This window comes from Eucalyptus grandis, chromosome 2, assembly GCF_016545825.1.
Source record: "Eucalyptus grandis isolate ANBG69807.140 chromosome 2, ASM1654582v1, whole genome shotgun sequence".
Classification (NCBI taxonomy): Eukaryota; Viridiplantae; Streptophyta; class Magnoliopsida; order Myrtales; family Myrtaceae; genus Eucalyptus; species Eucalyptus grandis.
In genome coordinates, this window is record NC_052613.1 from 12215174 (window position 1) to 12239435 (window position 24262).

General features: G+C 36.5%; 1 protein-coding gene and 1 long non-coding RNA gene across 4 annotated transcripts in view; one reads left to right on the forward strand and one right to left on the reverse strand.

The window, feature by feature from the left end:
* LOC104424441 (disease resistance protein RPV1-like) overlaps nucleotides 1-24262 on the forward strand; it is a 50721-nt gene that overhangs the window by 16372 nt on the left and 10087 nt on the right. The gene's annotated exons all lie outside the window — the stretch shown is intronic.
* LOC120290264 lies at nucleotides 10442-11960 on the reverse strand. The gene is made up of 2 exons (XR_005548131.1): nucleotides 11273-11960; nucleotides 10442-10828 (listed from the first exon to the last, which is right to left on the reverse strand). It is a non-coding gene; the product is annotated as an uncharacterized LOC120290264 (long non-coding RNA).

The window sequence follows — 24262 nt, forward strand, 5'->3', positions numbered from 1 at the left end:
ATCAAAGACTAGTATTATACAAGATTATCAACAAAATAAAATTGATGGTATAAAGGAATATATGAGAATTCTACCTTGAAGTAACGTTTATGGTTAGGAACCAATCGAGGGAGGTCGGTTTATTTTGATTCTCAAATTGAATCAGTCCAATTGCTCATCCCTAATTTCTTTATTGTTGCTCAATGAACCTTTAATGGCCTTTACATAGCAAAGAGAGATATTCTCTTGAATCTATCTCTTGCCTTCGAATTAAAATTCAAGATTGTGTAACAATCTAATTATTTTGATTTTGCAAGAATTTTTAATCTGTAAAGAATCAAAGTTAAATTTCAAGGCACGTTTTTTATTCATCTATTGAGTAAGAACTTTTTCTTCAACTAGCTATGCATTTGCCCTTTTTAGGAGGAAGGAGCCCCATTGTTTTTAAGTAAGCATTTAAGAACTTTGTTCGTTTTTGAAAATTGGGGACCCATTCGACTGCCTTTCATCCTAAAGAGGAAGTTATAAAAAAAAAAAATTGAAAAAAAACACGAGAAAAATAAGAAAAAGAAAATTAGTAATAATTTGTAAAGTTGTGGTTATGAGTGAATTAAGTTAGCAATAAAGCGTAAGGTTTTTTTATATGGCTTGATTTCAACTTCTGATTTTTATTTTAGAAATTGAGAAATTAAAATTTCAGCTTCGATTTCTTCGATTTCTCTATTTCTAGAATAGAAATTTGTTTTAGAAATAGAGAAATCAATTTGCGTTACCAAATGGATTGCCCAAATTTGTTCCGAAGAACAGAAAAATCGAGAAATAGAAATTTTGTCATGTGCGCCTTAGAATTAATTTTCGAGTAAATGATTTTTTTTTGGTGTTCGGTAGAAATTTGAAAAAGAAAAAAATATTTTATGCTGTTTGGATAAAAAATTAAATATCATTCTCTAATATGGGCAGGCAAAGTGGCTTGGGCCAAGTATTTCTTAACTTTTCTGGTCCAACTTATTCATGTTCTTCTTCTTACCACTTTCGTTTATCCCTTCTTCTCCGCCGGGCACTCCGCCGGGCACTGTGAAAAGCTAAACGCCGTTCATTCATCCCGCGGAAGAGCTCGAGAAGCCCCTCCGACCCACATTTTTCGATTACTTGGCCATCCGACTGGTGAAATTTCCTCTGCCCTGGCTTTCATTTTTCTTTTTCCCCCTGAATTTTTGCTGGCTGTGAATGGTGGCGGTGGTGGTCGTGGTGATGGCGTCTGTGTTGGTGCTTGTTATTGCGGTTGGGAATGGTTTTGAAGGAGGATGGTTCAATGGGGTTGGCGATTTGGTTCTGTTGGTTAATCGATGTCGGCGGTGGATGACGATGGTGGGTAAATGGGAGGGTGGCATTCGCGCATATTTGCAGAGAAGAGGAGACGGATGATGATGACATTGGTCTACGATAGTGAGAGGGGTAAGCAGCAATTTTTGATTTTATGATCTGAAATTATTCTCCTCAATTTTGAGGCTTGGCTTTTCCTCTCAGTGGAAATTATTTTCCTAGATCAACTAAATTTCTAGCATCAAACAGTAGAAAAAAAGAAGAAGAAGATATTCACATAGGGATGGAAGAGGAGGGATGTGAAAAGCAAAGCAACAAACCCAATCGGCGTACTGCAAGGTCCTGGTCTTCCTGGATTTCATTGAAGTTTCGTTCCCACTTAGGGATTGAACACGACTTTCCTGTTCATCAATGTGATGCTTAGAGAGTTATTATTCAATTGACTATATGTTATTCATTGGTGATTTTTTAACTCATTTACTATTTCCAGATTAAAATAAACCAATTTGCTTAATGGATTAGTTGGTGTGTCTGACTTGTAGATTTGTAGTGCAAAGAGCGTGCTTTTGTTTTCCTTATTGAACAGACAAAGTTAGCTGCCTCTGATAACTTGTAGACGTGTAACAAAAAGTCTTTGTCCTCAAAGAAGATATTTGGAGATAATCTCTAAACATAAAGAGAGGAGCACTTTTGGGCAAAAAGTATTTTATCGTGATTTCCCTACCCATTGATGTGTATCCTTGGAAGTCTTGGTCTTTGTTTAGTGTTTTTGGGAGGTGAAAGTTTTGCTCGCCATCACTTCACTTCACCATAACCCCTACTATTATATACAGTGACTCATTCACCCATTTTCTCTCTCCATTAGCTTATTGTCACTTTGCTTCACCATAACATGTGTTGTTCTCTACAGTTGACGGATTCACCCATGGCCATTGGGGAGATCCTTTTGAGTGCCTTCCTTTAGGTCCTATTTGAGAAGTTGGCTCCTTTGGGACTAGACTATGTGCAAAGGGGAGGAGCACTGCCCTTCTCTGGAATCAGCATCGATTTGCTTGAATGGGGGAAGATGCTGGACACAATCAATGCAGTGCTAGATCATGCAGAGGACAAACACTTGAGTGGTAAAGGTCTAGTGAAGCTATGGTTGGATGATGTTAGGGACTTGGCCTATGACATGGAAGACTTTCTTGATGAGTTTGCCATCGAAGCAGCTCAGGCCAAGTTGGAGGTAGAATCTAGCACAAGTGGAGGTGAGGTGAAGTTCTATTTCTTTAGCCAACATAAATATTCCAGATCCAATCCAAACTCGAGCTCGTTCATGTCTAAAACTAAGTTTCAGAAGATAGGTGGCAGGTTGGAGGATATTGTTGTTAAGAAGGCTTATCTAAGCTTATCAGAGAATGCTGTAGGTAGAACTGACTTCACCAACAAAATGCCCCACAGGACTTGTCTATTGGAGACTCTTTTTTTTTGGTATGGAGAAGGAAGAAGCTGAGATACTCAAATTATTGATAGGTGAAGCTGAAAATTCTAATGCCATGTTGAGAATAATCCCCATAGTTGGGATGGGCAGTGTTGGAAAGACAGCCTTGGCTCAACGGCTGTATAATGATGCCAACGTGAGCAACTGCTTTGAGAGAAGAGCATGGGTTTGTGTTTTGGATTTTTTTGATGTTCTCAACATAACAAAGACTATTTTGCGATCGATCACCGAGTTGTCATGCAAGGACAAGGATCTCAACTGGCTTTGAGTTAAGTTGAAGGACAGCCTATCAGGGAAGAAGTTTCTTGTGGTTTTAGATGATGTCTGGAATAAGAAGTACGGGGAATGGACTGCCCTCTTAAAGCCATTTGAAGCAGGGGCTAAGGGAAGCAAGATCATCATCCTAACTCGCAATAGTTCGGTTGTTTCCTTAACATGAGCTTCACCCCATCCTTTGAAGGAGTTGTCCATTGATAATTGTACAAGCTTATCAGCCTTTCATGCTCTTGGAGCAACAAATTTTGAGAGGCACCTTGATCTTGAAAGGATAGGCAAGAAAATAGCTGAAAAATGTAAAGGTTCATCTTTGGCAATGAAGGTGTTAGGTGGTCTCCTGCATAATAAAGGGGATCTCGATGAACGGGAAGCTATCTTAAATAATAGAATGTGGGATATTCCGACGGGAAAAAATGACGAGGTTCTCCCAATTTTTTGAATTTGAGATATGTCCATCTTCCTTCTTATTTGAAGAGATGTTTTGCTTATTGTGCGGTTGTTTCCCAAGGATTACGAAATTGAGAGGGATGAGCTGGTGCTCTTGTGGATAGTGGAGGGCTTTTTAGATGGACAAAAAAGAAAGGAAAATAACTTGAGATTAGGACGGAATTACTTCGATGAGTTAGTATCCAAATCATTATTTCAACAATCAAGTGTCATTGCATCTAAGTTCTCAATGCATGATTTTTTTTTAATGATCTAACAAAGTCAATTGCAAGTGGGACATGCCTTAGCTTAGGGGAGTCTCAGCTAGTAGAAAATAAAGATGATGCATCTCTTGTGAAAGCTTGTTATGCATCATTCATTTCGTTGTGGTCTATTACATCAAAATGCTCGAGAGCATCTCACCAAATGAAGGTACTAAGAAGTTTAATGCTACTTCATATTCGATCTAGTGGGGGCAGCAAGTTCCACATTTCCAACAAGGTGTTGTATAAAGTACTTGAGGGTGGTCCCATTATGTCATTGTGACATCATAGAGGTACCGAATTGTGTTGGTTTTAGAACATCTTTGATATCTCAATTTCTCATACACAGACATCAAAAGACTACCTAATTCAATGTCGCCTTATGCAAATTACAAGGGTTTGATCTTAAGAGGTTGTCAAAATCTTTTTACGTTGCCTCTAGGTATCACAAAATTGGTAAGCTTATAGTTTCTTGACATTAGAGATACACACAGTCTAAATGAGATGCCTTTGGGTATTGGCAATTTGAAAATCTTATTGTCTTGTCCAAGTTTGATGTAGGAACTAAGAAAGGGTTACAATTAAGGAGTTGAAGAATTTGTCCCATCTTCAAGGAGAATTAGTTATATTAGAATTGCAAAAAGTGCAAGAAGCTAGATATGCTGTTGATGCTAATTTGTTTGGAAAGCAAGGCCTTAGCAACATGTTCTTGCATTGGAGTGAAGATTTTGGAAATCTGTGGAAAGATAAGCACGAAGCACAGGTGCTTCACTCTTTGTGGCTTCACATGGATCTTGAAAATCTCACCATCTCATATTATGGTGGTGCAATATTCCCGTCATGGTTAGATGGTCCATCCTATTGTAAGCTAGTGTCTTTGTGCTTACAGGGCTGTCCTAATGTTCTATTGCTGCCACCACTTGGACAACTATCTTTACTTAAGAAATTATGTCTTAATGGTCTACATGTAGTAAGAATGATAGGCTCTAAATTTTACGGAGGTAAAAGGCCTTTCTCATCCTTAACATTGAAGTTTGAAGAGATGTTGGCATGGAATGATTGGTCTTGTTATGAAGGGGGCCCAAAAGAAGAAGTACCATTCTCTTGTCTTCAGCATCTTGTTGTCCAGAGTTGTACGAAGTTGGTTAGGACATTGCCTTGTCAACTTGATCGTCTCATAAAGCTTTGAATAGTTCAACCAGTATACCTTGAGGATTGTAACAAAGGGATCTTAAAGTGCTTGGTCAACCTAACTTCTTTAACCATTCTCAGGATTCAAAATCTTGCAAAGCTTGCTTGCTTTAATCATGAGTTTATGAGCTGTTTGGTCAAGCTAAAGGAGCTTCATATAAGAAGCTGTGACAAGCTAACTTACTTATGGCAAGATGGAAATGAAACACGAAATCTTACTCGCCACTGGGAATTATCCATCCTAAGTTGTCCTAAATTCACGTCTTTTGTGGCAGGAGGAGAGATAAAGCTGCATTTCAACCTCGAAACAAATGAAATTGAGGGATTGTGTGAGTTTAGAAAAGCTTCCAAGCAAGATGCACACGCTCGAGATTTGTTAATTGAGAAGTGTCCAAAACTCATGGGATCATTAACCATTACTCCAAATGACCCCACTAGCATTTACCCGATGCCTCAACTTGCTGCTCTCAAGACACTTATTATTGGGCATTGCAAGGGAGTGAAGTCGCTAGAAGAGATCGCTATAGAATTGCTGAATTCTATGACTATTGACAGCTGTCTGAATTTGGGAAGCCTACCACAGTGTCTTCACATGTTCTCCCATTTCACTCTTTTGAAAATAAGTAACTGTCCGACATTGGAGATAGAATACTTCCCTTCCTTTCCCTATCACCCTGTCATATTTCTTTCTCTATAACTGTCCGAAGATAATGTCTCTACCAAATCAGTGGCATCATCTTACATCCCTTCATATGCTATATATTATGTATTGCCAAAATATCAAATGCTTCCCCAAAGGAGGTTTGCCTCAATTTGCTGGACCTTACAGTTTTAGCGTGCGAGAATCTGAAGCAGATAGTGAGAGAATGGGGCTTACCCATGCTCACATCCCTCAAGTTTATGTTAATTGACTTGAGCATGGGAGGGGAAGGAGAGAAGGTATGGTTTCCTTCGGAGGATGAGGATGCGTGGAGTCTTCTCTTTCCTTCCTCTCTAACCTGTCTTTGGATATTTAAAATGAGGAACGTGGGAAGACTATCAAGCTTTCTTTGCAACTATCTTTCCTCTCTCACATTTTTACACCTTTACGATTGCCCGAAGTTGAGGTACTTGCCAGAGGATGGGCTCCCTCCCTCCCTCCCTCCCTCTGAGAATTGCGCGTAGATGGGTGTGAGATTCTGAAAGATCGATGCTCAAAATTCACTGGTGACTATTGGACCCTCATCCAAGAGATCCCAAGCATCCTCAGTGATGACGTTTGAATCCAGTGAATTGATTCTTTCATGTATGGTAAGTTTTCTAGGGTTCAGGTAAGTTTTTGGTTTTGATTTCAATTCCGCTTCCTCAATTCGATGTGTAATACAAATTGATATTTTTCTGATGGAAATGTTTCCCATGAATTTCTTAAAACTAGCCACTGAAGGTCAGACTGACATTTGAGTGGGTGTTCTCGTTGGGTTGGATCGGCTCTGGTTCATCGGACAATAAACTGTAGGATGACATATCATATCTTGAACTCTGCTTGATGCCTAAACAAATTGCAAATGAAAATGCACTACGCTTTGCATTAGAATCCTGATGAATTATGGCATTCTGCAATCATTGTCCTCTGCATTTTCAGCGTTTGTTGTATGTTCTCTTCACAACAATCTTTTTCTTGTGCCCTAACTCATTCATTATTGTAATCTGTATTGGCAAAATTTCTTTGAAGCACCACTTGCAAACACTTTTGAGGTAGGACTAATGTTGTCAATGTTATGTGTCATTTTTTGCAATTTAAAAAAGAAAAAGAAAAAAGAAGCTACTAATTTTATTTGGTGCATTGGTATGTTCTAATTTTTCTTCTAGTAAGTATGATGCATATAAGAGTAATCTTTTCAATATCTTAAACATGATTGGTTATGTGGAAAGTGTGTCATGATTGAAAAGAAAGGAGGATGCAGTTTTTTTTTATGGTTAAGAGTCAGAATCTTCTTTTTGCTGATGATGATCCTTCGCAGTATTAAGCAGCCAATCTAGGAGAAAATTCTAGGGTAGCTTATCGCTCCAAGCTTTCAATACACCTCCAATTCATGACAGCATTGATATTCCATAAACCACCTTCCTTTTGGGTCTTGATCTCTGGGGGTTTAGGAACTATCTTGCAGCTTGTTTGAAATTTTTAGCCAATATACTTATGCTTGTTTGATCGAGATTGTAATGATATGCTGCTTGCCTCTGGTTTTGCATTGTCAACAGTGACCTCTGGGTTTGCTTTTGCGTTTTACTCCACCGCGAAATATGATTTCGTCATACATTATATCATTTTATTTGAAAATACCTTCCTATGGTGTAACTGGAAATCTTGTGCTTCAGCTATTGTTTATCTTGTGTGATACATCTCCTCTCTCTCTGCTACTGTTGCATTTGTAAATTTTTTGTCGAAGCAATTTTCTTATGATATTGTGAAGCTCTATTGGAGGTTAGTTAATTTGTAGTATGAATTGTGGTTCACTGTGTACTTTTCTCGAGGCTTTTTGGATGTGATTGCACATATAACATGATGCTTTGACCATATAAATAGGTGGTCAGAAAAGTAGAGTTGCATTTGCCAAGATGATTTCAAAAAACCTCACGTAGTTATGCTTGACCAGCCATCCAATCATTTAGTAATTTTTAGTCATTTTCTGCATTTTATGACTTTGATTTCTTTTTTAGTTATGCTTGTTGTTGTTCTTGCACCAATTGAACTTATCGGAATCTGGTCTTTACATTGAAAATACAGTAGAACCAATCAGTGAACACAGCTACAAAGAGCCTCTGCCATCTTACATCTAAGCTTATAGTGGAACATAAACCAATCTAATTGTTCCAACTGGAAAAATATTGGGAATAGAACATTTATGCTAAGCCTGATCAGTGTTTTTGTATTACAGTAGTGTATAATACCGAGTAGTTCAGATATCTGTGCCTGTAGCTAGTATTGGGCTTTGCACATAGTTAATGTGGACATTTCTTTGTTTATAAATTTGGAGTTTTAAGTTATGCTATGATGACCTACTAAAGTGTTATCTTTGTAAATTGTTAGTTTCTTGTCTAAGGATAGATAGAGTATGACTCTGCGTTTTTTGCTATCCCCAGTTGAAGGGTTTGGATGTGGTTTAAGGTACTCATTCTGGTCTTATTCCAAGGAGGAATTCTGATGGTGAGATTGATTTTCTTGCCAACATACTTCCATTTGACCAACGATGGATCGTCTTCACAGCTAATAGCCCTCTTTTCACCTTGATTTGCAGGTTAGTCATGATGAAATTCTATTATCTGTAAGCATGGACGAGCTCCAGTTGTTCCTCAAGGTAAGGTGGTGCCTTTCCATGGGAATTTCTGAGATTTATGAGAAGATACTTCAGTTCTTGTAGAATCAGATGAATTTAGTTCTTGTCATCAGAAAAGAGCTGTTCACCAGGGTCAAGTTGCCTGACGAAACAGAAATTGAGGCTCAGCTACAGAGATAAAGCAAAAAAGGACGAAGAGAAAATGTCTCCTGATATACTGGACGTACTTAGAGTTGCATCCGCTATCATTTGTCATTTAATCATAAGAGATATTAAGCGAAAAAAAGAAATCATCAAAAGAAAGGGTCACTAATTTCTGAGAGTAGGAAAGTGAAGTCCCAGTTCGTCTTGTTTGTTCATTTTTGGTTACTGCCGGGTGGGTATATATATATAATTTTGTTTGTCTGATCAATCTTATAGATGTTTTTTATGCATGGAAGATAATCTTTATCCAGGCCTAATTGATCATTTCTTTCCAGATTCTTTTATTTATTTTCTTATGCTCTTCTCATGTTATATGTTACTCTTCAAGTTGAAGAGTCTCCAATACAAATGACAGCATGATTCATATTGTAGGATGAATGATAATGGCGAGTAGCGAAATTTAGAAAATTAATTAAAAAACCTGGGGCTTTTACTTTGTTTTCAATACATACATATACATTCCAATATTTATTTTATGTCAGCACACCTTAAACTTTCGCAACACGCATCAAATCGCCCAAAATCCTTGGGAATAATGTCTTATATATTAGAATGTTGTATGGTACGATATGTGGATCGCAAGCACGGTAGAATTAGATCTGAACAAAGTATTTTCACTGAAAATATTTCCTCAAACAATTGATAGGAAAACAAAATTTTCACTTTTCTTTTGGGTAAATAAATCTGAGCAAAAGTCCGAAATGACACAACTTATCTTCAAGGTACTGAAATACCAATTAGATCACCTAATAATGAAGGTAGCAAGTCATTTGAGGGACTACAATACATATTCTTCTCATCAGACACCCCTTCATCCTCTTCCTTTAACAACTATCAATTTTAAAACGTAGCAATCTTGCTTCATACACGTGCACAGCACGTGCCTTGCCTTGCCTCTAGCATATAATTATGAACTAATTTGAAGAGAGATTCTTTAAATTTAGAGTTGATATTTTGTGCCCCTATAGAGGATGCCACATTTGTGAATGTAACGATCTACATAGGATCGGTACAATTAGTTGGGGCATTGGGTTATTTCTAACTCAAGAAATTAGATGATATTCATTCGAATCCCATCTACTACATTCTAACTGCCCTGGATAAGAGTCGCATGCATAGGTCAAGCTTTTGTATTAAACCAATTCATGGGGTTTGCAAGATGTCCAATGGATCTTTAGGCAGTTGGATTTCTACACCGTGTTTTGGATTATTAAAACAAAAAAAGAAGCAAGACCGTAATCATCTAAATTGGCCTAATTCTACGATCATTAGAATACCTTACTCCCCATATTTTTTTCCTAAAATGATAGTCACCAATCTTACAAAAGAACATACTTTCTTTTTCACTTTGTTTAAACATGCATACGAGAGCTCAGCCACTTTATTCCCAGTGTTAAACTAATCATTGAGCTTTTAGGATATTTCTACTTTGACAATCAACTTGGTCAGATTTAACTAGTTTTTTGAAACTGAATAATATTTTATCGTCGGCTATGAATAATTCGAAGAATCTATAGCATCACAATCTGATGTGGGACTGAAATTATGTCACCAAATGGTGGCGTTCTTAGTACGTGACTACCTAATATAATTAAAAAGAAGGGTCCCTCAAGATTCCACCCGTATAATAATATTCCCAAAGCTAGTCTCACTATTTTTTCTCAATAAACAATCATTCTAGCATCAATGAGCTATCGTCAAGATCATGCAACGTGCATTAGACTAATACTAAATTGATTGGAGGGGATAAAAACTTGTCAAAGTGGGGTATGATCATGACTCAGGAGGATCACAGCCTAACAGGCTTGACAAAACAATGGCAAGAATCTGCATCAAAAGATGTAATCCATCCTTATATTCCCAAGATTATTATCAGCAATAAGCTAATTTGTGGGAGATAATGCGAAAGAATTAGTCACCACATCATCAGTATGAGCACCAGTTTGCAAGGAAACAAAGGCTTTCTGGACCAAAGCACCAGATTAACAATCTCTTAAATCATCACCTCATTGTAATAAGTTGTACAGCAAAAATAACAAGAGAAGGAAAATGAAAACAAAAGAGACTGCTAAGAGTGGCAGCAGTAGCAGAAGCAGCCTAGAATATCAAGAAACCCCAACTTCAACCTATTTTATACAATAGAAAGTTCAATCTCTCTCTCTCTCTCTCTCTCTGCGTCTAAAGATTTATCTTAAGAATGATTAATATATACTTGTGAAGCTGGTTTCTTCAAGACTCCGTTTCGAAGCAAAGTGACGACTATTTGTCTTCAAGAAAAGCCGCATACATCGGGTTCTGATTTCCCCATTCTCTCTTCCAAGAGAATCCCCCGGTACCGGCACCATCCACAACAAAAAGCTCTCTCTCCCCTGAAAGTCGTGGAAATGCAAACTTGAAGGATTCAAAGCTAAAAGATTCAGAAATAAATTGTGCAAAAAATTGATGTGCCTTTCTACGGTTTATTGAATCACTCTATACAGATTATTGTGATCAGAATGTGTAATAGAGCAAGTGATATGAAATGCTGGGTATTGAGTAAAAGCATCTTATGTTAGAAATAAATGACGTAAAAGAGAGCCAAAATCACAACATGAACTTGTATCAATTGATCCATCTTCCAACCAGAGGTGAATTTAATAAAACTGCAGTGATCAGTGCATTTAAACTTGCAATTGAAAGTCTCAGTTTCTTATTATATGACAAGATTAGGGAAGATTCAAATACATGTGGCAGGAAACTTTACTTTAATTTTAGAAAGGTTTCAGAGTCACAAAATTTGCCAATCCAGCAGCTACTGAAGTAAAGTTGGTTACCAGATTTGGAAAGGGCCTCAGTTCCACATGCTCTCTTGCCACATGCGTCCCAAAATTGTCCAAAAAGTGCTCAAATTTTAATAGATCACGCTCAAAGATCACCCAAAAGTAGCAACAGTATTTGGGCCACATATTAGGATAACAGGGGCACAAACACTTGGTTGCTCTGCACAAATTTGTACAAGTAACTAACGTAAAAAAACTTCAGACTTCATTTTAAAAACCAGTTTTACAAATTGATGTTTGTATCCTTTCACAGTTCCTCCATCAAGAAGGACACATTTCACATAGTATTTCTAAAATCATTTCACAAATAATTAACTTCCAAACTATTTTAAGAGATACTTTGCTATGCATAATCAACTACTAAAAGGATAGTCATCGTCTTATCCCGTTTCATGCAACAAATATGCTCTAAATAGTATGCAATACATCTTCTAAAACTTATAAATATCTAATTTATGTTATTATCAAGACGTGTTAAAAAATCATGGAAGAAACAAGCACCATTCACCTGAAGATGCAAACTAAACTACGAGAGTTACCTCAAATGAAAGAATGGGAAATCCAATCAATTAAGTGAGAAACGGATATCAAAATCAAGTAGATAAGTACCTTAACTTAGACTCGACTAAACTAAGCTTATTTGGTAACAAATAACTCTGATGCACGAATAAAGGCTCGCCTAAAGTAGACCATTACTTTTGTCTGTTGTATTGTGGCTGCTCATGTGCAAAATTTAAAAACGAACTCTACTGACATCTGTTTCAAGTAGGTCCAAAGTCATTTGAAAACTAACTCAACGTGCTTAAAATGAGAACTAACCTTATACCCAAAAGAGTTCCATAAACTGGCGAAAACCAGTGCCAAACACAATAGTTTGAATATGGTTCGGATAGTGCACAATAAATTTCAAAATTTCACCCCAACCAAGTTGGAATCCTAAGTTGACTTCCTTAAAGTCCCAAAGTTTCATGAAATACCAAAGTTTATTTACTACATGATTTCATAGCTCAACAATCTCTATAATAAACGTAGCAACCTAAAATCCAAATGGAATTGAAATTACAGCTTAATCTAGAAAATTTTGGTCTTTGAATTCTTATCGAGCACTTCTTGTACGACATAATTCAACGTGTTAAGATGTCCCCTGCGAACTTGAACCGAGTCCTTTCTCTATCTAGAGCGCGGTTCACTTCCCTTTTCCAGCTTTCTTGATTCTTCTTTCTCCCTCTTAATTATTCCTATTTTCTCTGATAAGCCAACTACAACGATTATAACTAAGCTGAAGGAAGTTAGTCTGTCGGGATTCCAAGATGCAGCTTCATGGGCGTAATAAATTTGAATTGGGTCTCTTGAGCTTAAGTCCTTTTTTTTTTTTTTTTTACTTAAAAAAAAAAAAAAAAAGAAAGACTCCTTTGTTATGGTAGCAACTCTTGTTAAAGTCTTAGACACGGGATGGCAGAAAATTTTTCAATGAACCCAAAGCATGTGAGCCCAGCTCACATCCACTATTGAATGATGTGACTCCATGTTGAACCCAACCTTTCACGTTGCACACGAGAAATTGTAAATTCTAGAATTCATTCTTTCATTGTGAATATATCTATAGATTAAGTTAGTTTAGTCATAGGTAATTTAGGATAATTGGTTGTGATGGTTAGTCCAAATAGTAGTGCCAACTGCGAAAGTGGCGATAGGGTTGGAATGAGCCATCCTACGGAGGTGCTACTCCAGCAGCATGCCGACGGCCATTGGATGGGTGGCCCTCTCTATGTCGCCCTATTCCTGATTTTTTTTTTGTCTCCTATTAAGCTTTTGCTGTTTTTTTTTTCTTGCTCGCTTTTCTTCTTGCCTTTTTTCTTTTATCAAGCTTAAACTCATAAACATGAATGAAAACCCAGAGATAATTCTAATAGACAAGTATAATAGATATTAATCAATGAAAAGCCCAATATGATTAAACATGATCATAGTTAACCGAAATTATAGTATTGTTAATTTTACACATAACACGTGAAAATTTTACTAGTAACAGAAAAAGAGACAATCACATAGCAATGAATGAGAAATGTGAAAACTGAAGGAACAGAGCCAATTCGCATCCTACAAAGTCTTGGTCTTCCTTGCAATGATTCAAGTTTTTCTCCCATCATCACTTTTTTTTTTTTTTTGCAAGGTGTTGGTCTTCATGGAATTGATTGAAGTTTCTCTCCAATCATCACTTTTTTGTGCAAAGTCTTGGTCTATCTAAAGGTTTTTTTTTCCTTTAAAGTTTATTTTCACTTTTTCTTAAAGTGCTTCACTTTTGATTCACATGTAATGGGTGAAAATTATCTACTTTTGCTTCACTTTCCGGACAAAAAAGCACATGATATCTAGTAAAGTCTATGGGAATATTCTTTAGATATTGTGAAACAAGCACTTGTGGACAAAAAGTATTTATATTGATTTCTCTAACCTCTGATGTGCATAAAAGTCTTGGACTTTGTTTAATCTTTTTGGTAGGTGAAAGTCTTGGTCTTTCTGAACTATATAGTTTTCTCTATCCATTAGCATGTTATCACTTAGCTTCACCACAACCCTTGTTTTTCTCTTGACTGATTGTCCCATGATCATTGGAGAGATCTTTTTGGGTTCCTTCTTGGCTTTCTTCTCATACTAATTTCTAGAATTGTTAATTTTAAGCAAGACATGGAAATTCTACTAATAATGGAAAAAGACCCATTCACATAGTGATGGAAGAGGAGGGGTGTAGAAAGTGAAGCAACAAAGACAATTTGCGTCCTTCTAGTAAAGTTTTGGTCTTCTTGATGAAAAGTACTTTATGAGTATACTATCACGCCAAGCAATTTGAATTTAGACCAAAGAGACCATGTTTTGATGCACAGTGTCCTTGAGTTAGATAAATCAATTGTTCTCATTTTTCTTCAAATCAAGACTTTTGGCTATCGTTTGAAAGAGAGGACCTTTTCTTGTGGCCATCCAAAATATAGGATAATAGGTGATATTTCTTCACAGGAAAAAATACCAAAAAAGTCATAAACCTATGACACTTATACCAATTCAGTTCTAAACCTTTTAATTGAACCAATTTAGTCATAAACCTTTTTATATTGGTACTAATTCAATTCTTTCAGCCAATTTTGGCCGACCAACGCTAATATAAATGTTTGCCGGTTGGCAAACGCTAATATGGCAATTTTTAAATAAATTATTTCGAATTTTAATTATTTTTTTCCTTTTCCTTTTCCTTTTCCTCTTATTCCTCTCGGCCTTCTTCTCCTGTAGTGGCCAACGAGCCACTGGTGGCTTGAGAGCCACTAGGCGAGGGCCATGAAGCCCTCACCACACCACTGGTGAGCTATCAAAGGCTTGCTAGGCATTGCGGGAGAAGAAGGCTAAGAGGAAGAAGAGGAAAAAGAAAAGAAAAAGGAAAAAAAAAAAAAGGAAAAATAATAAATAAATCAAAAAAATATTTTAAAAAATTGTCACATGAGCATTCGCTAGCCCGCAAATGTTCATGTCATAGCTAGCCAGCCAACCAAAATTGGCCAGAAGGATTGAATTAGTACCAATATAAAAAGATCTAATACTAAATTGGCCTAACTGAAATGTTTAGGATTAAATTGTTACAAATGTCATAGGTTTAGGACTTTTTTGGTACTTTGCCCTTTCTTCACATGACCAACTTAGAGGGCATGCACGTCTTCATAAAAAATTTATAACTTACAATGTTTTGTTGTTGTTGTTGTTGTTGTTGTTGCTTTTTTTTTTTTTTTGAGTATAGGCTTTTACATGGCAGCTATAGTGCTAGAAATTTGTAGCAAAGTGGGCGGCAATTATCTGTTGAAGGGTGCTGAAGTAGTTGTTGATGATAGTGAATCACTTGATGGGAAAATCATGGTCCTTTGAACAAAAAAAGCTAGCCCAAAGCAACTTGCTTGATGGATTAGTTGATGATTTGTGAATCATGTACTATTTCCAAAGTAAAAATTAAGCAAGTTGATTCATGGATTCATTGGTGTACCTGACTCTTTTTCTTGTTTGGCCCAAAGCACGTGTTTCTGTTCTTCTTATCAAACAGTCAAAGTTAGTTGTCTTTGATGACTTGCGGATCTATAATAGAAAGTAAAATGCCATTGTTAGGTGGATTGTCAACATTTATTTTAGTCGGTGCAAGTTGTACAAAGGTGCTTATTTGTCAGTCCTATTAATTGCGGTCAGCTTCATTCATCGCTAGACAAGAAAAAGGGTCAGGCATCACCGACAAAGAAAGTACTAGATATACTCTAGGCATCACACTTATGAATAGGAAAATCGTGCAAAGGACCACAATTCTCCTATCAAACGGTTCTCGATCATTAACCACTAACACAACACCCTTCAGTAGATCATTGTTGCTTGTTTGGTTGCGAATCTTTAGCACTCTAACTACCTCATAAAAGCCTCCATTGATTGCATATTCGCCAATAACACATTAAATAAAGACATTGAAATTATAAGGTTACTAAGAATGTACGGATGCAAAAAAAGGGATAAGTGCATTATAAATTCTAAAACTTATCATGAAAATGTAATTAAGTTTTAAAACTTTCAAAAAGCACAATTAAGTCTTAAAGCTTGTTATGAAGTACAATTAAGTCTTAAAACATGTCAAATTAGTCCAATTAAGTTCTTCGTTGACTGCAATTTTCGAAAGTTTTAAGATTTAATTGCACTTTCAAGACATATTTTAGGAATTAATTGCACTTTTGAAAGTTTTAGGACTGGATTATACTTTTGTGACAAGTTTTAGGACTCAATTGTATCTTTTGAAAATTTTATAATTCAATTATACTTTCATGATAAGTTTCCGAACTTCCCTGTGCACTTATTATTATTATTATTATTTTTTTAAAAAAAGCCTTGGTCCTTGTCTTTGTCTAAAGTTTTAGGACTCAATGGTTTTTGTTATAGTAGGTTTCTCATTTTTTAGGACCTGGAACTTACCCTATATGTTCTGGAACTTGGAACCTAGAACCCTTGTTGTTCTCTCAATGATTGGTAAATCCATGATCATTGGAGAGATCTTTTCGAGTCCCTTCTTGGCTTCCTTCTTATACTTATTTCTAATATTGTTAATCTTAAGCAAGACATGTAACGTGTGGACTTTTACTAGTAATGTAAAAAGAGACATTCACATAAGAATGGAAGAAGAGGGATGTGAAAAGTGAAGCAATAAAGCCAATTTGCGTCTTGCAAAGTCTTGATCTTCCTGGAATTGATTAAAGTTTCTTTCCCACTCTCACTTTTTCCCTTTTGCTTATTTTTTCACACAAAAAGGTTGATGAGTCCCAACAAAGACTTGGTCTTTCTAATACGCCAAGAAGTTTGAGTTAGACTGGAGAGCATATGTTTCGACTCACATTATGTCATCGAGTTATATTCTTCTCCTTTTTCTTCAAATCAAGACTTTTGGATGTTGATTAAAATAGGGGACCATTTCTTTTGACCCAGAGCATGTTATTTTGTTTTCCTTACCAAATAGACAAACCTAACTTTCTTTGATGACTTGTGGATACATAACATACAATAAGATGCTATTGTTGGTTATATCCTCAATAATTTAGGTTTCAATAACTTTGACAAAGCAACGATCCTTTGATGCGATTTTGGCCCCAGGATGCACGAGGAGCTGCCGGGGAGACATATGTTGCCACGAGATGGCTAGCTACAGAATTCTTGCGACAATAGATGTACAGCTTCAAATTCATTACACGGTCTAAGTTCAAATTTCAAATAGTTTGTGTACGGGCTTCTGATGGTGCACAATTGTGAATTCTCTGGAATCATTATAATTAGTATATACACCGACGAATGATACTAATTCGCTTCAAGTAATATTGGAGGAAAGGCATAATACTAATTTGGAGCTCACTCATAATAAGTAGGTTGAATTGTCCTCAAAATTCTAAAATTATAGACAATCTAGATCCATTGTTTAGAAAGTATTCCATACATGCTAGACTTCAATTTAGCGTAATATAATGGCTCTCTCTCTCTCTCTAGTTGGTTAAACCCCTCGAGTCATTCCATGTCCACACACATTACATGTTCCGCTCATGCATATTTAGATTCTCGACTTTTGTTAATTCTTAGAACCTATAGTATCTAAAACATGATTAATAAAAGTATTTAAAATACGATGGACTAATTTTATGATAACAATCAGTTATACCATATGAGTCTTAAATGCTCTTCTTTTTCAAATGAAAAATGGTGAACATTTTCATTTCAGCCTTTAATAATTGGCGGACGAAATACAAATGAGTGCCTTAGAGATTTTTTTTTTCCCGGGGCGGGGGGATCCTCGGAGGGTCAAGTCCTTAATGCTATGCTTGATTGGACATGGTGACAAAAAAGGCTAATAATGCAGGGCCCTCCCAGTTCCATCATTTTGTTTTAGCATGTATGGGACCCATCTTTGGTCACTATTGGTGAACATGATCTAATAATTGTTTTAGCATATGCATAGCCTCCATGATTACTCTCATCCTTGGGTAAACTGAAGTCATGGCAAGCATGAATAACAAAAACCATCGAATCTATTGAATCATGAAATTTGTTTGGACTCTTATAAAATCTCTCCATGACTCTTTAAGTTGAACTGATTTGATTTCTACTTTACCTTGTATAATGCAGGAACATAAAAACTTCAAATAATTAAAATACATTTGTTTAATTGAAAACTCAAGATTTAGAAAATATTTTCAAAAAACTGATTGATTTATTGCTCACAAAAATGAACAAATAAAAAATTTTCATCATTTACCGAAATATGCAGGTATAAATTGATGTTGGCAATGAAAAATACTCTGTGTTGGTCAATTTTTTTGAATGACATAACTAGTTATTTTTCGGAAAATGTTATTCAAATCTTAAGTTTTTTCAAAACAAACACACCCTTGAATTACTTTCATGGAGCAAAATAAGAGGAATTGACTCGGTTCGATCCAAAAGAGGAACATAATGGAAAATCTGAAAAGGAGCAGAAGTCAGGTACAAATCCTAGTGTTTGAACCTCCAAAACCATTCTCAGACCAAAAAAAAAAAAAAAAAAAACCTCCAAAACCATTCCTCTACAAAGAGGCGAAACATGAGCAATAAGCAGGCGGTTACAGACACACCTGGAAAGGATCATCTGACAGCTCCACACATCCAAAAATTAAGAAATCTCGAGTTACCAAAAATAAGTATAAATAGCTCAAAAATAATCATTTAATTGTTAAAACTTGTCGATACCTAACTTCTGTCCAAAAGTGGTTTTCATAAACTTTTGGAAAACTGGAACAGATTTTCCTCTCACAGAAGAAGTTTATAGGAATTAAAGCATTTTATAAGCATTTACCAGAATTTCGACAAATAGGATTAGGTTCTTTCGAATTTATTCCCCAAATAAAAAGAAAAAAAAAAAAGAAACGAAGAGCAACGATAAAATGGGAACCTCCGAGAGAAAAACACACACGGCAGAATTCATCTTGGTTCTCCTGCTCCTTTCTTTGAAACCACACCGCCTCACTTTTTCTTCATCCACCACCACCACCATCATCATCATCAAACTCACGCCCACAGACTCCACTCTCGTTCAATTCATTTCTTGCATGCACATCGATTGTCGCCAATCACCACCATCTCTAGTCGTCGCTCAATCAATACCATCGTTCGTCGTTGCAAGCAGCGACCACGCATTGCCGTAGCTGAATACGCACGCGTACACAGTGAACTGCCAAACCTAGCGCTCGTGCTTGCTGGATTGCTGTTGTGGATCTTATCCCGTTCGCCTGGTCAGCTCCAGGAAGTCTACTTGGAATAGGTAAAAGACATCTTTCTACTTGCTCTCTTTTTCCTTGAACTGATGCAGCAAGTTTAATAACAAAATTGGGGAAAGTTGATGTCATATACTTGCTGGCCAGATTAAAGTTGCAGCTTGACTGCATAATTCTTGGTGATTTGTTGATCTTAATGTGGCTTAGTTGTTTTAATGAGGTGATACATCTGCACGCATAACTGTTTAAGCCAAAATTTGGACCTCTATTTTATGATTTTTCATTACATATTAGGATAGAATTCATTATATCTGTATCGGGACAATTATATTAGAAAACTTAGAATTTTCATGGACAAGCATTATCATGCACATCCAGGCTTTTTGGAGTGCATTATTATTAATTCTCTTTTTTGCACGTTTCCTTTCATAAATTACATGCTATAATTTGGGAAATATAGGAAAATCATATCTTTCTTATTAATAAATTTAGATTGCATCATCATAAAAATGTGAAGTGGAACTCCCCGCGAGTCATGAAGAGTATTATCGCCCCATTCCTGCATTTTTTTTCTTTATCAGCTTTTTGCTGTTTTTCGTATTTAGTTTTTTTTTTTGCTCTTTTTCCATTTATTAAACTTATATTCTAAAAGATAAATGAAAATCTAGACACAATTCCAATAGACAAGTACAATAGAGATTAATGAATGACTAATCACAATGTGATTAAAAATGACAAAAGTTGGACTAAAATTATAGTTTTGTTAATTTGAGCAAGAGAAACAATAATCAGTGCCAATTGTCAATCACACAAAAAAAGAAAAATCGGCACCCACGTAATGCGTGGAAAATCTACTAGAAATGTAAAAAGAGACATTCGCATGGGAACGGAAGAGGAGAGATTTGAAAAGTGAAGCGATAAAATCCAATTTGCATCTCCGTAAGTCTTGGTCTTTCTGGATTTTATTAAATTTTCTTTCCAATCAGCTCTTTACCAATTTTGCTTCACTTTCACGACAAAAAAGTTCATGATACCTACTGAAGTTCTGTTCTTCTCGAGTTTATGATTTATTTACACGAACGAATATATGATCATGGAAACTACAAATGTGCGGGGATAATCTCTAAATATTACAGAACAACCACTTGTGAAAGAAAAAGTTGCTGCAAGATGGGCGAAAAATATCTGCTGAAAGGTGATGAGTTAGCAACCGATGATGGGGAATCGCCTAGAAAGAGAATCACGGTCCTTTGAACTCGATTTTCCTGTTCATTGGTGTGATGAATAAAGTATAATTTTTTAGTAGATTATACATTGTCATTTGGTGATTTGTGACTTGTTCACTATTTGCATAGTAAAATAAAGCAAGTTGCTTAATGAATTAGTAGGTGTGCTTGACCCTTTTTCTTATTAAGCCCAAAGCACGTGTTTCCATTCTTCTTAATGGACAAACAAAGTTAATTGTCTTTGATGACATGTATATGTATAACAGAAAATATGACGCAATGTTATGTTTCAAAAGCATTTATTTTACTAAGTTGCACAAACATGTTTATTTGCCAATCATATTAATTTGGTCAACTTCATTCGTCGCTAAACAAGAAAAAAGGGATAAGCACACCGATTAATCCATCAAGCAAGTTGCTTTCTCTCACTCTGGAAATGGTAAATGAGTCCAATATTAACAATATATAATCTACTAGATGTCACACTCTACGAACTTGATAATTGTGTTCCTATCAAGGTGATTCTCGATTATCGACCACTACCTTAGCACCCTTCAACAAATCATTGTCGCGCATCTTGATGTGAATCTTTAGCATAGTAACCGCCATGTAAAAGAATTCATCAATCTCACATTCTCCAATAAAGCAAACAAAGACATTGAAATCATAAGGTTACTAAGAATATGCAGATGCTAAAAAAGCCAACAAAACACTTGTGAGGGATAACACTTATAATGAAAATATGCAAACACTCTAAGTTGGTCATATTAAGACTCTGTTTTGGATGGCCAAAAGTAAAGGTCCGACAGTAAAAAAGTCTTGATCTGAAGAATAGGGAGAGCAATTGACGTAACAAACACTTGTGGACAAATAGTATTTTAATTTATTTTTATTTGTGTAACCTTTGATGTGCATCCCTTTAAAGTCTGGGTCTTTTTTTAAAATATTTTTCCTAGGTCATCGTCTTGGTCTTCCTAGACTTCATAGTTTTTTTTCTCTCCATTAGCTCATTTTCACTTTGTTTCACCATAACACCTTTATTGTTCTTTACAAGAATCGATTCGCCTATGGCCATTGGAGAGATCGTTTTGGGTTCCTTTTTTGGCTTCGTTCTTTCAGGTCCTATTCGACAAGTTGACTTCATCCGCATTAAGTTGTGCACAATGAGATGGAATCAACACCGTCTCACTTGAGGAGTGGAAGGATATGCTGGTAACAATCAATGCAGTGTTGGCTGATGCAGAGAACAAGGAACTTAGTGGTAACCATCAAGTGAAGCTATGGCTAGATAGGGTAAAGGACTTGGCCTATGACATGGAAGACTTGCTCGATGAGTTTGCGATAAAAGCTGCTCATATTGAGTTACAGGTAGAATCTAGCACAAGTAGAAGTTTGCAAAAATTGAAGTCCCTTTTCTTAGGCCAACCACACTCGCTCGTGTCTAAAACCAAGATACAAGAGATCAATTGCAGGTTGGTAACGATTGTCATTGGAAAGGCTAATCTAAGCTTGAGAGAGAATGTTATGGACATATCCAACTTCACCAGTAAAAGGGATCCAACCACTTCTCTACCCGAGTCACGCTTTTTGGTAGGGAGGAGGAAGAAGCACATATACTTGAACTATTGATAAATGATGTGCAAAATTCTGATGCCATGCTGAGAATAATCCCCATAGTTGGGATGGGCGGTATTGGAAAGACGGCCTTGGCTCAACGGCTATATAATGATGCCGGAGTGAATAGATGTTTCGATAGGAAAGCATGGGTTTGTGTTTCGGACGTTTTTGATGTTTTTGACATAACCAAGAATATTTTCCACTCAATCACCGGGTTGTCATGGAAGGACAAAGATCTTAATGGGCTTCAAGTTAAGTTGAGGGACAATCTATCTGGGAAGAAGTTTCTTGTGGTTTTAGACGATATCTGGAATGACAAGTACGAAAGGTGGACTGCCATCTTGAAGCCATTTGAAGCGGGGCTAGGGGAAGCAAGATCATTATCACGACTCGCAACCGTGCTGTTGCTTCCATAACAAAAACGTTGCCGTATTGTTTGCCGGGATTGTCCCTTGAAAATTGCACAAACTTATTAGCCTTTCATGCCCTTGGAGAAATAAACTTTGAGAGCCACCCGGAATTTGAAAAAATATGCAAGAAAATAGCTAAAAGATGTAAAGGTTTACCTTTGGCAGCGAAGATGTTGGGCGGTGCCCTACATAGCATAACGAATCCCGATGAATGGGAAGATACCTTAAACAACATAATAAGGGATCTTGCAATGGTAGAGAATGATGAGGTTCTCCCTATTTTGACATTAAGTTATGTCCATCTTCCTTCCTATTTGAAGAGGTGTTTTTCTTATTGTGCAATATTTCCTAAGGATTATGAAATTGAGAGGGATGAGCTCGTACTCTTATGGACAGCAGAGGGATTTTTAGATGGACAAAAGAAAAATAAAAATAAGTTGAAATTAGGACGGAGTTACTTCAATGAGTTAGTATCTAGATCATTTCTTTAACAATCAAGTGTTGACACATCTAAGTTTTCAATGCATGACCTTTTGAATGATCTAGCAAAGTCGATTGAGGGTGCAATATGCTTTAGCTGTGGGGAGTCTCAGGTGGTAGTTAATGAAGATGACGCATCTCTTGGGAGAGCTCGTTATGCATCATTCGTCTCATCATGGTTTGTTACATCAAAATGCTTAAGAGCATATCATGGACTGAAGGTATTAAGAAGTTTAATTCTAGTGCATGTTGGATCTAGTCGGAGCCCAAATAAATTCTCTATTTCCAACAAGGTGTTGCACGACTTGCTATCAAACTTGAAGTACTTGAGGGTGCTCTCATTATGTCATTGTCACATCGTAGAGGTACCGAATTGTGTTGGTGAATTAAAACATCTTCGATATCTCAATTTCTCGTACACTAAGATCAAGAGGCTACCTGAGTCAGTTGTGGGCTTGTGCAAATTACAAGCTTTGATCTTAAGAGGTTGTCATGAACTTTCAATGCTGCCTCAAGGTATCATAAAGTTGGTCAGCTTACAATTTCTTGATATTAGAGATACAAAAAATCTAAAAGAGATGCCATTGGGAATTAGTAATTTGAAGAATCTTACTATCTTGTCCAAGTTTGTGGTAGGAACAGAAAGGGCTACAGTTAAAGGAGTTAGAGAACTTGTCGATCTTCAAGGAGAATTATTCATATCGAATTGCAAAATGTGAAAGACGTCAAAGATTGTGTTGATGCTAAGTTGTCAAGAAAGGAAGCCCTAAGCAACTTATTCTTGCAATGGGATAAAGATTTTAGAAATCTCTCGGAATGATAAGCACTATTTCCAGTGCTTGATTATTTGCAACCTCACTCAAATCTTGAAAATCTCACTATCTCTTACTATGGTGGTGCAGAATTCCCGCCATGGTTAAATTGTCCCTCCTATTCAAAGATAGTGTCTTTGTGCTTCCTGAGCTGTCCTAATGTCATATCGTTGCCCTCACTTGGATAGCTACCTTCACTGAGAGAATTATCTTTTGAAGGTCTCGATGCAGTAACAATAATAGGTTCTGAATTTTATGGAGGTAAAAAGCCTTTTTCGTCCTTAATCACTTTGAAGTTTAAAGAGATGTTGACATGGAAGGATTGGTCTCCTTATGCCAGGGCCCCAAAAGAAGAAGTCCCATTATGCTGTCTTCAGCATCTTGTTGTCCGAAACTGTCCTTCGTTGGTCGGGACATTGCCTTGTCAACTTGATCGTCTTATAAAGCTTGAAATTCATTCATGCCAACAATTGAATAACTCAACCAGTGAGTTATGTCTTCCATCTCTCGATGAGTTATACCTTGAGGATTGTAGTAAGGAGATCTTGAAGAGTTTGTTCAAGCTAACTTCTTTGACGGTTCTCAAAATTAACAAACTCGTAGAGCTTGTTTCCTTGATCATCGGTTTTTGCGTTGC